We start from the raw sequence: 13,551 nt of genomic DNA, 5'->3' as shown, positions 1-13,551 counted from the left end.
CTTTTTAAAAGTCAAAGTCTTAAAAGTTTATTACAGTATAAAATCTAAGTTATTAAAGCAGTTTCAAAGTTTAGAAGCATTTTTAAATTATGCATTAAAGAATGATACATAGAATAATAGAATCTTAGAGTTGATGGAATATGATATATAATTTATAGATACATGTGTAAAACATGCATAAGAATAATATACATTAGGACAGTAGTTACTTCAGAAGCATTAGGAAGTGTGAGATTTTTATATTCCCCCACCACCCCCACTCCAAAAAGATAAAATGTTAGCATCTATTAAACTTGGGTAGTGGAGAAGGGTATCTTAGATTATTTTCTGTAATTTTCTATGTGTTTGGATTTTTATAAAATTGATTTAAAAAATAAACTAAATGAATTCAGTGGCCCTGAGTTACCTTCAGGAAGAGAGTACCAATTTATAATACCAACAGTATACAAAGATGCCCATGTTTTCTGCTTCCTGGCCAGTGTTGCCCATTGCCAATATGGTAGGTAAAATATTGTAATTTATGATATTTTAAAATTTAATTATCAATTATTTTGATTACTAGTGAGTTTGAATATTTTTCTCATTTTGACTGTCATTAAAGCCTGTTCACGTATGTTGCTTATTTTCTATTAACACATTTCTCATTTTTCTTATTGATTTGTGAGAGCTCTATATATTTAGGAAGTTAACCATTATTCTATTACATATGTCTTGAATTATTTTCCTCAGTTCACTACTTGCTTTTCAATAATTTTTTTTTTAATAAAGATGTTAAGGGATAGAACTCAGAACAAAGCACATCTAACAATACTGAAATGACCTAATTGCCTGATAAACTGTAAGCTCAATAGCATAGGTTTTTTTCCTCCCAAATCTTATGCTATTCTGTTTCTGTGTTTTTTCTTACACAATAACTTTTTCATTTCTATGCCAACTTTTTCTAGATGCAGAGTAAAGGCTTTCTACTCACTATGATTGGAGAACCACTAGAGAGAGCTAAGATGCTCTGATCTGAAGAGTATAGGATCAATCTTTTTGGTCAAAAATATTTCCTTTTACCCCTCATATACCATTTTAAGTCAAATATAGTGGGTTTTGTTTTTTGTGGCTTTTTTAAATTGAAGTAAAATTTACATATAGTAAACTGCAAAGATCTTAAGTGTTCAATTTGATAAGTTTTGAGAAGTGTCTCAATTTTTTACATTCAAAAGATTTAGAATTTTATCATTTGAGTTTCAAACTTCAATTGTATTCATAGACAATTCACATTCTGAGTAAGTAAATATTTATATATATTTTCTTTTATGACTTTGGCCTTTTTACTATATATACTACAAATGGAACTTATTTTAGGTATTTCTACAGGGCAAAAGTCTAAAGTAATATTTTCCATTCCAGCTAATACACTAGCTTATTTGAAGTCATTTTCAAATAAATGACTTTTCTCATTTATTTGAAAATGCCCTTTCACTATATATTCTTGTATATGTTTGTATTTTTATGGGAATTCTATTCCATTGCTTTATATTGTGTGTCAGTATGACATCTTAATTATCATAGTATAATTATATATTTTATTACCTGGTAAGGAAAGTGCTACCTTATTAGTCTACTTAGTATTAACAAAAATTGAATGTTTATGCTTCCAGATGAATTTTTGAATAATTTGGCCAAGATTTCCCTGAAAAATAAAAATCTTGTTAATGTCATATGTGTAAATTAATCGGGGGTCATCGATATCTTTAGCAGAGATGAGTCTCATTGCAAGAAAATGCTACATCTTTCTATTTATATATTTTTTAATGCCCCAGTAACGTTTTGTAGTTTTTCTCCATATGTTCTACACATATAAGTTAGTTCCTTGTTATTTTATATTATTACTGTTATGAATGGTTTATCCCCAATATATTTTTAATTCGTAACTTCTTACTAGACAACCTGGCTTAATCACTTACCAAAAAAAAATCATTTCAATTTCTATTGTTTCCACCAGATGGCAGTCTTGGGCACATCAGTTTGTAAACCTGATGAGAGCTCTGGTGTCAAGAAAGGCAGACCTTCCAAGTTCCTAAAAGGACAAAAAGGTTTTTTCTTAACCTAAAAAATGAACCCAACATTATGTAATTATAGTATTTATGCTATTACACATTAATCTTACAACCCATTAGTGGAGGCAGAGAATTATCACTGTACCCTTCAAAATCATTTTTCTCTGTCCATGTGATAAACACCTGTGACTTTTTGGCAATACTTTTGGTTTTATTCCAGGGATTGTCATGGTTAAAGACAGGTTTTAATCTGTCATTATTGTTCCTCTTCTCCTAAAAGCACCACTGAAATCAGAAGTTACTGGATTTCTAAATGTTTATGTGAGAACATCTTGTGACTGGTTTTTATGATGCCCAGATCTCTTCTGAAATGAGGTACAGTGTTTATAATTAATATAAAAGGAAGTAGGTTTGTAACTGGCTTATTCTACATGAATAAAAATCTTAAGAACACCCTTAAATTAGAAACTTTGGCTTAATTTAGATGACTTCAAAGACCTAAGCTTAGGGTTATAGATGATAATGAATTTCTTGGCCAACTATTTTCTCATTGACTTTTCCTAGTGACCAAAAAATAGTACTTTTGGACAAACATACATCACCTAGGCAAGCTCCCCTCTTTTAACTTTTATTACAATTCCATTTGTTAATTTACTTGTATATAATCAGGGAACATTAAACGACTGTACAGTAACTGTACATTTCCCTTCTGAGGGATTGTATTTCCACTCTGAGACTGAAAGGTGCAAGGAGGTATAGTAAGAAAAAAGAACACATGTTTGGCCCTTGAATACAAAGGTATGCCAAGGTTAATTCTTGGTTTTTCAAAGAAAATTGATCTAAATATTCAGGGTAATAAAACAAAAATTTTGACAGTAGGTAATTTAGGGATAACCATGAAGATTCTTTTACTTTTCCTCCTCTGGATAATTGTAAGATATATAGAATAGCAAATTAGTGTGTCGCATGGATTTATTCATGTTTTGTGTAGTATCTGAGTTAAAAATGAAATGGGGACCTCAGCTGTGTAGTAGTTATGCCTGGAGCTTGCTTGTAGCGTTCTAAGATACACCTTTAAGACAAAATTGGAATTGGTTACAGTTAGATTCATGCCACACATTTCCAGAGAATTAGGATAACTTAAACTGTATAAAGAAAACCATCAGTTAAATGCACCTGAAATATTAGCTAGATAAAATTATCTTTGAAAAGGAAAGAATCTCTTTCCCATAACTCATATTTGTATTGTATTTATATAATTTTTTTTAGGGCTTTTGACTTTTTCAGGGTGGGACATACATGAATCTGACAGGTAAGACAATGTTCCCTATTACAGTATAACAGTGTACTATACTATACTAGTGAAATATCTTTCAACATCAAAAATTGCTATGTCAGTTCCAATTGCTTTAACCCTAGGGCAAGGAAAACGAAAATAAATTACATTTTCTAGACTGATTTCAGATCAAAAGCAACACACAGAAATGTTTGTCTATTTGAGAGCTAAAAGACTGGTCTATAGAACTGAATAACCGATAGTTTTATATCCTCAAAAATTTTAACATAGTAGTTCTGAAGAATTGTAATTTGTGTGTTCTTCAAAGTAAAAATTTTATAGTTGGACAAATCTTTAAATACATATTTATGGAATCACTAAGTTGGAAAAAACCCTGAATTCCAGATGATCCTTTAGCAGCCTCTGGTCTGACTCTCCAGGGACCAAAATCTAATTCCATCTTTTTGCGGCTCTGCTGATTCTAGTTGGTTCCCTGTTTCTTCCCTTCATTCATCCTGATTCTTGGGACCAAACATTTCACCACAGTGATTATGAATTCTCCCAGCATCTTCTCTTTTCTGTCCTGTTATTTCAATCATTATACATTGTACTTCAATTGTCTTTACCATCCAAGACCCTTTTCTCCAAAGATTCTAGTTTTTTACATCTTTCTTAAAATACGCAACCCAGAAGTGAACATTTACAGATAGCAGGACTGTCATGCCCTTTTTTCCAAGTAATACTCATCTGTTTAATGCCCAGATATTGGACTAGCTTTTCTGATGCCCCTATGATAATGTTTGAGTCATTTGAGGTTAGTTATTTTTACTGCTGTTAAGCATTCTTTCCCTATTCTGCACTTGTGTAGTTGACGTTTTGTTTAGCCCTCTTTGTAGGACCTTCATTTATTCTTTTCTAGTATTAGATTCATTAACCTTTTGAGATGTTTTGGATTCACCTGAGATATATTGCTAATGTTTTCTTTCCGGTCACTCCAAAGTGTGATATGTAAACCTTCTGCATGGAATGAAACAAGTCAGAAACAAGTCAGAAACAAGCGGTCTGTAGCAGGCCTCAGAAACTTCTCTTCAGTCTGATACAGATGGACTGATATGTTAATCAACACCCATTAGGTAAGAATTTCAGTGCTTATCGGCCCATCTTTCTCCAAGATTATCTGTGAGGATATCATGGGATCTTACATTTCTTGCTGAAGACCTGCATTTGCCAAATGTTGGCCAAGTAACTGCTCCCCAAAGTTCATGAAATTAAGTCAAACCTTCTGATTCATAGTGAGTGATGATCTCTTTCCTAAAGACTTAAAAAATATTATCATTATAACAAGGATCTATTTTAGGGCCTTTCCTGGGATCAATATCAAGTTGTCACCATCTCTCAGCTCTTCCAACAATTGGAATCACATTTATCCTTTCTGATGTTGTGGCCAGTACCCCACTCCACACTTCTGTATGATTTACAGCGGCCACCAGAAATATTCTTAGATTTTCAGTATCATTTTCTTGTTTTCCATCAGCATAAAATAGAAAATAAAGTTCTTATTGGTCTTATCACTTGTGTATAACTTATTTTGAGTTTTTGCTTTGACCTTATTCCTGTAGGTACTTGCAAATCTCTGGTGTTTATTTTTACTTATGGTGTTTCTTGCATTTATTAATTTTTGAAATTCTGAACTTGTTATATTTCTTCCTTTGCAAACTGGTTATTCTTGTTTTGTTGTGGTGGTTCTATTCTTTTTAAGTACATCTCCTTTTTTTATTCTGCATGTGTGTAATCCTTCAATAAAAAAGTATTTTATAAAATAACCATGATGCATTATTAAAAAGTCAAACTACACCTTGGCCTATAGCCTGTGGCCATGTGCAGTATGTGTACTGGACAGAGCAGAACAGTGTCATGTGGAAAAGGATGCTGCTATTCACATCACAGGCAATGGGGACCTTCTCTGTCACAACTTTTCAGCAAGTGGCAGGAAATTGTTCTAATAGTATAGCTATATTACAGCAAATATACTATATAGCATGTATAGTATACTGTACTATATCTGACAGGTAGAAGTAAAGTGACTCGAGAAAGGAATTCTTTGGAGAAGTTTTAAAAATTTACCAAAGATGTCAAATTGGCTAGCAGCAGTCCTGGAGTCTTGCATTTGCTTTGGGAAAGGAGATGATGTAGCTTCTCTCTTTACATTATGCTATACCTGTATTTTATATGCTTTCCTTTTAAAGATGGGAAAAGGTGACACTGGCAGTGTGGCAGAGGAATTGAGCCACAAGTAGGCAATTGTAATGGACCAGCTGTGGCTTCTAGCCTCGAGTTCAGACTTCTTGGAAGGGCCTCTCTGTGACACTCTCTGGGTGCCCTTTTGTTTCCAGTCTTCTTGACTCTCAATTAGCAGGGCTCCAAAAATATCAAGTAAGAAAGAATGGAAAGGAAGAGAATACCTCAGATGTAGACAGCTTTGTAAATTTCTGCAGATATATATAATGTATATATAAATAGTATATTTGTGTACATGTCTGTATGTATGCTATATGTCAATAAAGTTTTATTTTAAAAAAATCATGGCTGATGCAGTAAACTTCATATATATTTATATTCATATGAAGTTTTTGTTAATAGAACACATGAAAATAGTTGAATAGATGTGATGGGTGTGCTTTGGATAGATTCTGTTTAATGAGAAACTTCCAGGGTTGTGAGTGGGGTGGGGGGCAAGGAAGGAGCTTTAAGCAGCATTTTATTCAGAGTAAGCTAAACTGCCAAAACAAGCAGAACCAAACCCGTAATAGTTCAAATAATAGAAGATTATTTCTTGCTCATATGTAGACCAGGATGAATGTTCCAGGTAAGTGTGCTTCTCTCTTCCATGTGGTACTTCAAGTCTGACTTTTCCCATCTCGTAGCTATATCATCACCCAGGGCCTTGTGTCATCTGTATCCAAACAGCAGAAGTGGAGAGTGAGCAAGGAAAAAAATACCCCTAAGTCTCACTAAATTTAAAGAGGATAGAAATCATACAAGGCATAATCTCTAACCACAATGGGATTTACCTAGAAATCAGTAACAGAAAGATGAGAACAACAAACTTCTAAATAACCATGAGCTAAAGAACAAATTGCAAGAGCAATCAGAAAATATCTTGGACAGAATGAAAATGAAAATCAGCTAAAGCAGCACTGAGAGGGAAATTTACAGCTTTAAACAAATTAGGAAGGTTTCAATTTAACTTTCCATCTTAAGAAGTAACTATGAATGAAAGAAAAGAGGGAAACAATAAGGATAAAAAAATCAATGAAATAGAAAACAAAAAAAATCTGGCTCTTTGAAAATATTAAGAAAATTGATAAACTTCTAATCAGACTGACCAGGAAAAAACAAAAATTATCAATAACAGATATGAAAGGGGAGATATCACCATAGTTCTTACAGACATTTTTTTTTAAAAAAGAAATATTATGAAAAATTTTATGCCAATGAAATTGACATCTTAGAGGAAACTTGAAAATCAATGTTATTTCACACCAGGAGTAAAAAATAAAGGAAAACCATATCATTTCATTACATCAGAAAAAGCATTCGACAAAATTCAGGACCCATTTGTGATAGAAATTCTCAACAAACTACAAATTAAAGAACTTTCTTAACCTGAGAAGGGTAACTGTAACACCTAAAACTAACATCTTAATGGTGAAGACTAAATACTTCTCCTCTAATGCCAAGCAAGGTGAGAAAGTCTGCTTTCACCACTTGTATTCAATATTGACCTGAGCTTTTAGCCAGTGCAACAAGATAAAAAAGAAATTAAAAACAAATTGGAAAGAAACATAAAACTGCCTTTATTTGCAGATGACATGATTTCATAAGTAGAAAATAATAAGAAATCTATAAATAAGATACTACAGCTAATAAGCTTAGCAAAGTCACAAGATACAAGGTCAATGTACCAAAACATTTGTATTTCTATATACTAGGAACAAACAATTGAAAAATGAAATGGAAAAATCAATAACATTTACAATAGCATCAAAAACCATCAAACAGATAAATTTAATGAAATATGTGTAAGAACTGAGCATGGAAAAGTATAAGCCATTTGGGGAGAAACTGAAGATCTAAATAAATGGAAGAAGATACCATGTTTCTGGATAAAAGTCAATATGGTTAAGATGTCAGTTATTCCTAAATTGATTTATAGGTTAAATGAAACCTTTATCAAAATACTTAGCAGCCATTTTTTGGTAGAATTTGATAAGCTGATTCTAAAACATATATAAAGTGCAAATGGACTTAGAATATTCAAAAGCACTTAGATAAAGGAGGATTAAGTTATAGGATTTATACTACCTGATTGCACGAATTACTACAAAATTACAGTAATTAAGATAATGTGCTTTTGGTGTCAGGCTATATACATATTAGTGGAACACAATGGGAAGTCCATAAGTAGAGTAGGTAAGTATGTAATACCTATATGGTCACTTGATTTTTCACATAATTGACACAATAATTCAATGGGAGAAAGGAAAGGCTTTTCAACAAATGGTTTTGGAACAAATGCATAGAATATATATATATATATATATATATATATATATATATATTCTCTTGCTAAGCCAGAACACACAGAAAATAGTTGAATAGATGCGATGTAAGTGTGGCTTTGATAGATTCCGTTTAATGAGAAACTCCAGGGCTTCAGGAGTAAGTAAAGGCAAGGAAAATGGTTTTGGGCTAAGCATTTTGTCCAGAGGTTAAACCGCCAAAACAAGCAGAACCAAACCCAGAATAGTTCACAAAATAATAGAAGATTGCCTCTGCTCATATGTAGACCAGGATGAATGAAACCCAGGTAAGTGTGCTTCTCCATGGTACTTCAAGTCTGACTTTTCCCATCTCAGAAGTTATATGTATATATATATATATATATATATATATATATATATATATATATATATATATGTATATATATATATATATATATATAAAAGATATATATATATAAAAGATCAACCTTGACTTTATGTTCATGCCACACAAAAATTAACCTGAATCACTTAACTGTAAGAGCTAAAACTAAAATTTCTAAATGAAAACATTGGAGATTATCTTTGTGACCCGAGGTTAGTCAAAGCTCAGATAAGAATTAAAAATTACAATGAAATTAAAATGAAAGAAAATGAAAAGGCAAGCCTTAGGTAAAACATATGATAAAGGACTTGTGTTTATAATAGACAAATTTTATAAAAGGGTAGAATACTGAAAAATTGAGCATTTCACCAAGGAAGATATGCAAATGGCAAACAATCACCAACACTAAAAGTTACTAGTCATTAAGGCAAGTTACGAGTGGCACACTGTAATACCACTGCAACTCACTAGAATGACTAAAGTTACAAACACTGGCATTACCAATTGTCAGTGATAATGTAGAGCAGGTGGCACACTTACATGTTGCTCATGGGAAGCTAAGAAGGTCCAACCACTTTAGAAAACAGTTCGACATTTTCTTATAAACTTAATATTATACTAACCTTATGACCCAGCAATTGCACTCCTAAATATTTACCCAAGAGAAATGAAAACATATCCACACAAAAATCTGTAAATGAATGGTCTTAAGAGCTGTATTTATAATAGTCCAAAATTGGAAATATATCAAAAGTCCATCAACTGATGAAAGGATAAACCACATCCATATAATAAATGCTATTTAGCAATAAAAAGGAAAAAACTACTATTTATGCAACAACATGGGTGAATCTCAAAACCATTATGCTAAATGAAAATAGATGTAAAAGACTACATATTGTATGATTCCATTTATCTGAAATTCAAGAAAACACAAAATTATAACAATAGCAGGTAAGTTGTTGCCAGGGGCTTGGTTTGGGGAGGGGATTGACTACAGAGGAGCATGAGGGAACTTTAGGGAATGATGGAACTGTTCTATATCATGATCGTGGTGCTTACATAACTGTATACATTTGTCAAGACTTATCAAATTATACACTTCAAATTATATACTTAGGTATGTATTTTATATCTCATTCGTCTTACTAAAAAGATTAAGTACGAATATCAATGTAAATTTGGGTTTATGGGTATTCACTGTAAAATTCTTTAAACTTTTATGTTTAATACTTTACATTATAACATATTTCAAAAGATATGAACTTGAGATGAAATTCACAAGAGAAGGATACTCCGAATTTTATGCCCTGAGTTACTTTTCACACGGGCCCCCTCTATGTGACCTGTTTAAGGTAAGTAGTACCAGAGATTTACTATTTATGTATTTATTTAGTAGTTAGTGTATATATGAATGTATTTATTATCTAATTAGTTCTTCTGAGCAGCCACTGGGATAATGGTGGGGTTGGAGTGAGGAGGAAGCTTTGCTAAGTAATCTATTTGCATGAGCTGAATTATATGATATCGATGGTTATAAATTGATCAAGGTGACTTTATTATATAATTCTATCTGCTACCCTCTCCCAGGAGTCAGGATAATAGAGCATAACTTTAAAACATTGTAAAAGTAACTGAAATTTTATTGAAATCAGCTATAAAAGGTATTCCTAGTTGATTTTCTCTCCTCAAGATCTATGGTTTTGTAATCTTATATGGCATCCTCATTAATGCAACATTGCCAAAACCAAAAACACTTTCATTTTCTATTTACAAGGAGTAGAGTGCCTCATTTTAATTATGACTTTTCGTTTTAATGTCTTCTCAAGTTTAGGAAAGTAGAATTCTACCTTTTAAGCAAACACTGTTGCCTTTCTGGTACAGAAGTGTAAAGGCTTAGGGTGGCATCCTTTGAGGCCCTTGGAGTGCTAACTTTTTTTTTGTAATAATCCCTTAATGTATTTAGCTATTGCTCTTTATTCTGTAGATTAACGGTTGACAAACCTTGTAAATGGTTAGAGAGTAAATATTTTAGGCTTTGAGGGCCATGTGGTCTCTGTCTCTCTTCTGTTGTGGAAAGCAGCCGCAGATAACACATAAACAAATGAAAGCGCTGTGTTCCAATAAAACTTTATTTACAAAAACATGTATTGAGCTGGATTTGACCTAGGACAAGATTTGTTGACTCTGGGTATAGATAGAAACACCCCTCAAAACAAATCTGCTACTTGTGACAAAGTGTTTGTATGGTCAAGTAACATAGGTACTTCTGGAAAAAGAACTAATACTGAATGATAGCAATGGGGTTCAGGATAATCGACCCCAAAATATGGCACCTTGGCATATTAAATATTTCAAGTTGAGGAATTTGAGAAATGGCATGTACAGGAAGGATTTTCTGACCTTCCCTGAAAGCAGGTTACAAAACTTTCATGAGAGGTTTATGCCCTCCCTAGACCAGAAGGAAAGGAGCACACTTACCTCTAAAGACAAAGGGGCACAGAGAGGAATCTGAATGAATTTTAGCTTCGCTAAGTTTTCCCCAGTTTACTACTTACCTCACACCCTTTGTCCTATTATATCTTTGCACAGCTTTATGCTCTTTATCAAATCTAGCATAAAAACATTCAGGATTAACGGTTTCTTCATGTCTTCATTTCCTTTTGAAGGCCCTAGTGTCACATAAAATTTTTATTAAATAAGTTTTTATGCTTTCTCTTATTAATCTGTCTTTTGTTACAGGATTCTCAGTCGAAAACTTAAAAGGGTAGAAGAAAAAAATTTTTTTCTTCCACTACAAGGCTCCATATTAGAAAATCAGGGTATGCATATTCCAAGACTTTGTATAATTAACTGGTATACAAAAATCTCCAATTTCTAGAAAATATGAAGATATTTGTCCAAGATAGCTTCCAGAATATTTTATGTATTTGATTATGGCTTTGTTTGATAAAGTATACTTTAGTTACAAATGTAAAATTTAGAGGGTAGGTTTTACTTTGTTTTCTATAAGAGTATACTTTTTTATGTTTAGCAAGTAACCAAAGATGACCACTGTTCTTGTTAGAACATTCCAACAAACCAAATTTACTCCTGTTGAAGAGTTAGTTCCACAGATTTTCATTCTTGGTTGTAAGGAATAGATAAGGACATGATTAACATCTTTGACTAGAACTTCTATCGTTTGTGGTGCTCCCTATAATTAGATAATTTTCCACAATTTAAAGCAGACTTATTAATTAAGGACTTTCAAAGGACCAGCTATGATTCAAGTAAAGGTATTATCATTAAATGGAACTAAGAAGAGCTAAGAGTCTTTGCCTCATGGTCTTATTCAACTTAAATATATTTTTTAAAGTGGAAATAGAGAAAATAGAAAGAAAAGTGATATATTGGTTGATAGGCTCTGCTGCTTCTATTCTCTTCCTATTCTGTATTTACTAACAGAGAACTGATACTTCTTATTTTGTGAGAGAAATTTCTAGCTGGCTCTTGGGATAGCTGAGCATAGAAAAATTACCTCCAAGCAGATTTTTCATGTTTTGTAAAGAATAATTTGAAAAGTTCTCTTTAGTTCTGTAAAGTAGTGTGTACACCCTATTGTCCTGGTACTTAATAATAATTGTTATTAATATAGTTATAATGTTAACAATAACAACTTTTATCTGTGACATATGGGCCTCACTATGCAAGCTCTTCCTGGGGAGGAAGCTGACCAGTCTTTACATAAGGAGCCTGTTACCGCTGATACATAGTTTGTACATGCTATTTAATGTAATTTTTAACATTTTTATTTAATTACATTTTATTTATTATAGTACAGTTGTCTTATCACACCACAGAGCTTTGCCCATAGTGAACATTCAGAATGTAATGTAATACACAGGATGGGAAGACCAAATAAAATCATATTTTAAAATAACCACCATGACAAGGATGACTATACACATGAATAACACAGACATAGGTTCTGGGAGATAAGTGTCCACTGGGGTGATACTGGTCGGGGATGGAGCAGAGCCTAAAAGAGAGCCAGGAACAAATATCCAGTATGAGGCGGTCAGGATCCGTGATGAGGGAATGATGAGCTTCAGTGGCTGACCGGAGCAGAGGGCCCGAGTTGAAGATGCCATGAGAGAAAGAAGATTAGAAATGTAGCATGGGCATAGATTGAAGCTTAGGCTTCTAGGCTAAAATATTCAAACTTGTTCTCTTTGTAATGAGAAGCCATCAACATCTTTCAAGGTGCAATATGTGTTTTTTGAGAAAATTAATGGTCTGATGGATCCGTGCAGGGCTTTATTGTAAAGAGACACACATTCACAGTGGTTTAATGTACCAGCCTTGATGTAGATAAAGGAATTTCCTTACAGTGTGACACGTGTTCTCAGAGACCCTGACCCAGTGCCCAAAGCCATGTGAATATCTGCTGGCTTTCAGAGAAGCCTTGCTAAGAGAGTGTCCAATAAAGTCCGGGGGTCATAGAGCCTCCCCCAGGAATCTGGGTCTAGCTAGGGAATCAAGGAATTCACTCAACATCAAAGAATCACATTTCCCCAGCTGTAGATGGCAGAGAATGACATCTGTATCCCAATGAAGTTGTAATACACAGTGTTTTCACATGACTGCAGCATTTGGAAAGTAGCATGTCATTCATGCTCTTTAGATTTGCTCTGAGATGATTCATGGCAGTACAATGTCTACTGGTGCTAATAATTACACGTTTTCCAGAACAGCTCAGTGTGTCTGATTTTGAAATATTTGTCACAGGGTAAGTAACTTGGCATTTAGCTGCTAGGTGATCTTTTTCAACAGAACTTTTGTTAAAGACCAGATACTATGTGTCATTATTTCTTTTGTGATTTGGGACTTTTTCTAAGAACAAAGTCTTTAAGCGGTAAAGAATTGAGACACCCTAAAGCTAAAACCCTTTATGAATCAGCCCATTACATTGTGGATTCAATTATGTTTTTGGCCAGTGATGTCACATAAGGACCTGGCTTTTTGTTTGTTTGTGCTGTTTTGTAATGTCTAGAGGATTGGTCAACAGGAAGGCACAGTGGTGAAGTGTTGCTATTAATAACAGTGGCTCTGTATTGACAGTGGCCACAGAAATCCCTTTGCTGTGATTGTCACAAACTTGGGTCTGAGATACATAGAAGCATCCAGCTCAAGGCTGCCCCTGGTGCTGTAAGGCCTGTTGGAAATAACAAAGTTATTAATTTTAAAGTTATTAACATATTAAAGTTCGACAATAAAAATCAAATAACCAGATTTAAAAATGGAAAAAAAAAAAAA

General features: G+C 33.2%; 1 long non-coding RNA gene across 1 annotated transcript; it reads left to right on the top strand.

Moving 5' to 3' along the window:
• The first annotated feature begins 1,445 nt into the window (after positions 1-1,445).
• LOC120621701 (uncharacterized) lies at positions 1,446-13,551 on the top strand. Its single transcript, XR_005658249.1, has 2 exons — positions 1,446-4,457; positions 9,512-13,551. It is a non-coding gene; the product is annotated as an uncharacterized LOC120621701 (long non-coding RNA).

Source organism: Pteropus medius, unplaced genomic scaffold (genome assembly GCF_902729225.1).
Source record: "Pteropus medius unplaced genomic scaffold, Ma_sr-lr_union100, whole genome shotgun sequence".
Lineage (NCBI taxonomy): Eukaryota > Metazoa > Chordata > Mammalia > Chiroptera > Pteropodidae > Pteropus > Pteropus medius.
Note: the sequence above shows the minus strand (reverse complement) of the source record. Positions and strands in the feature narration are given on the sequence as shown.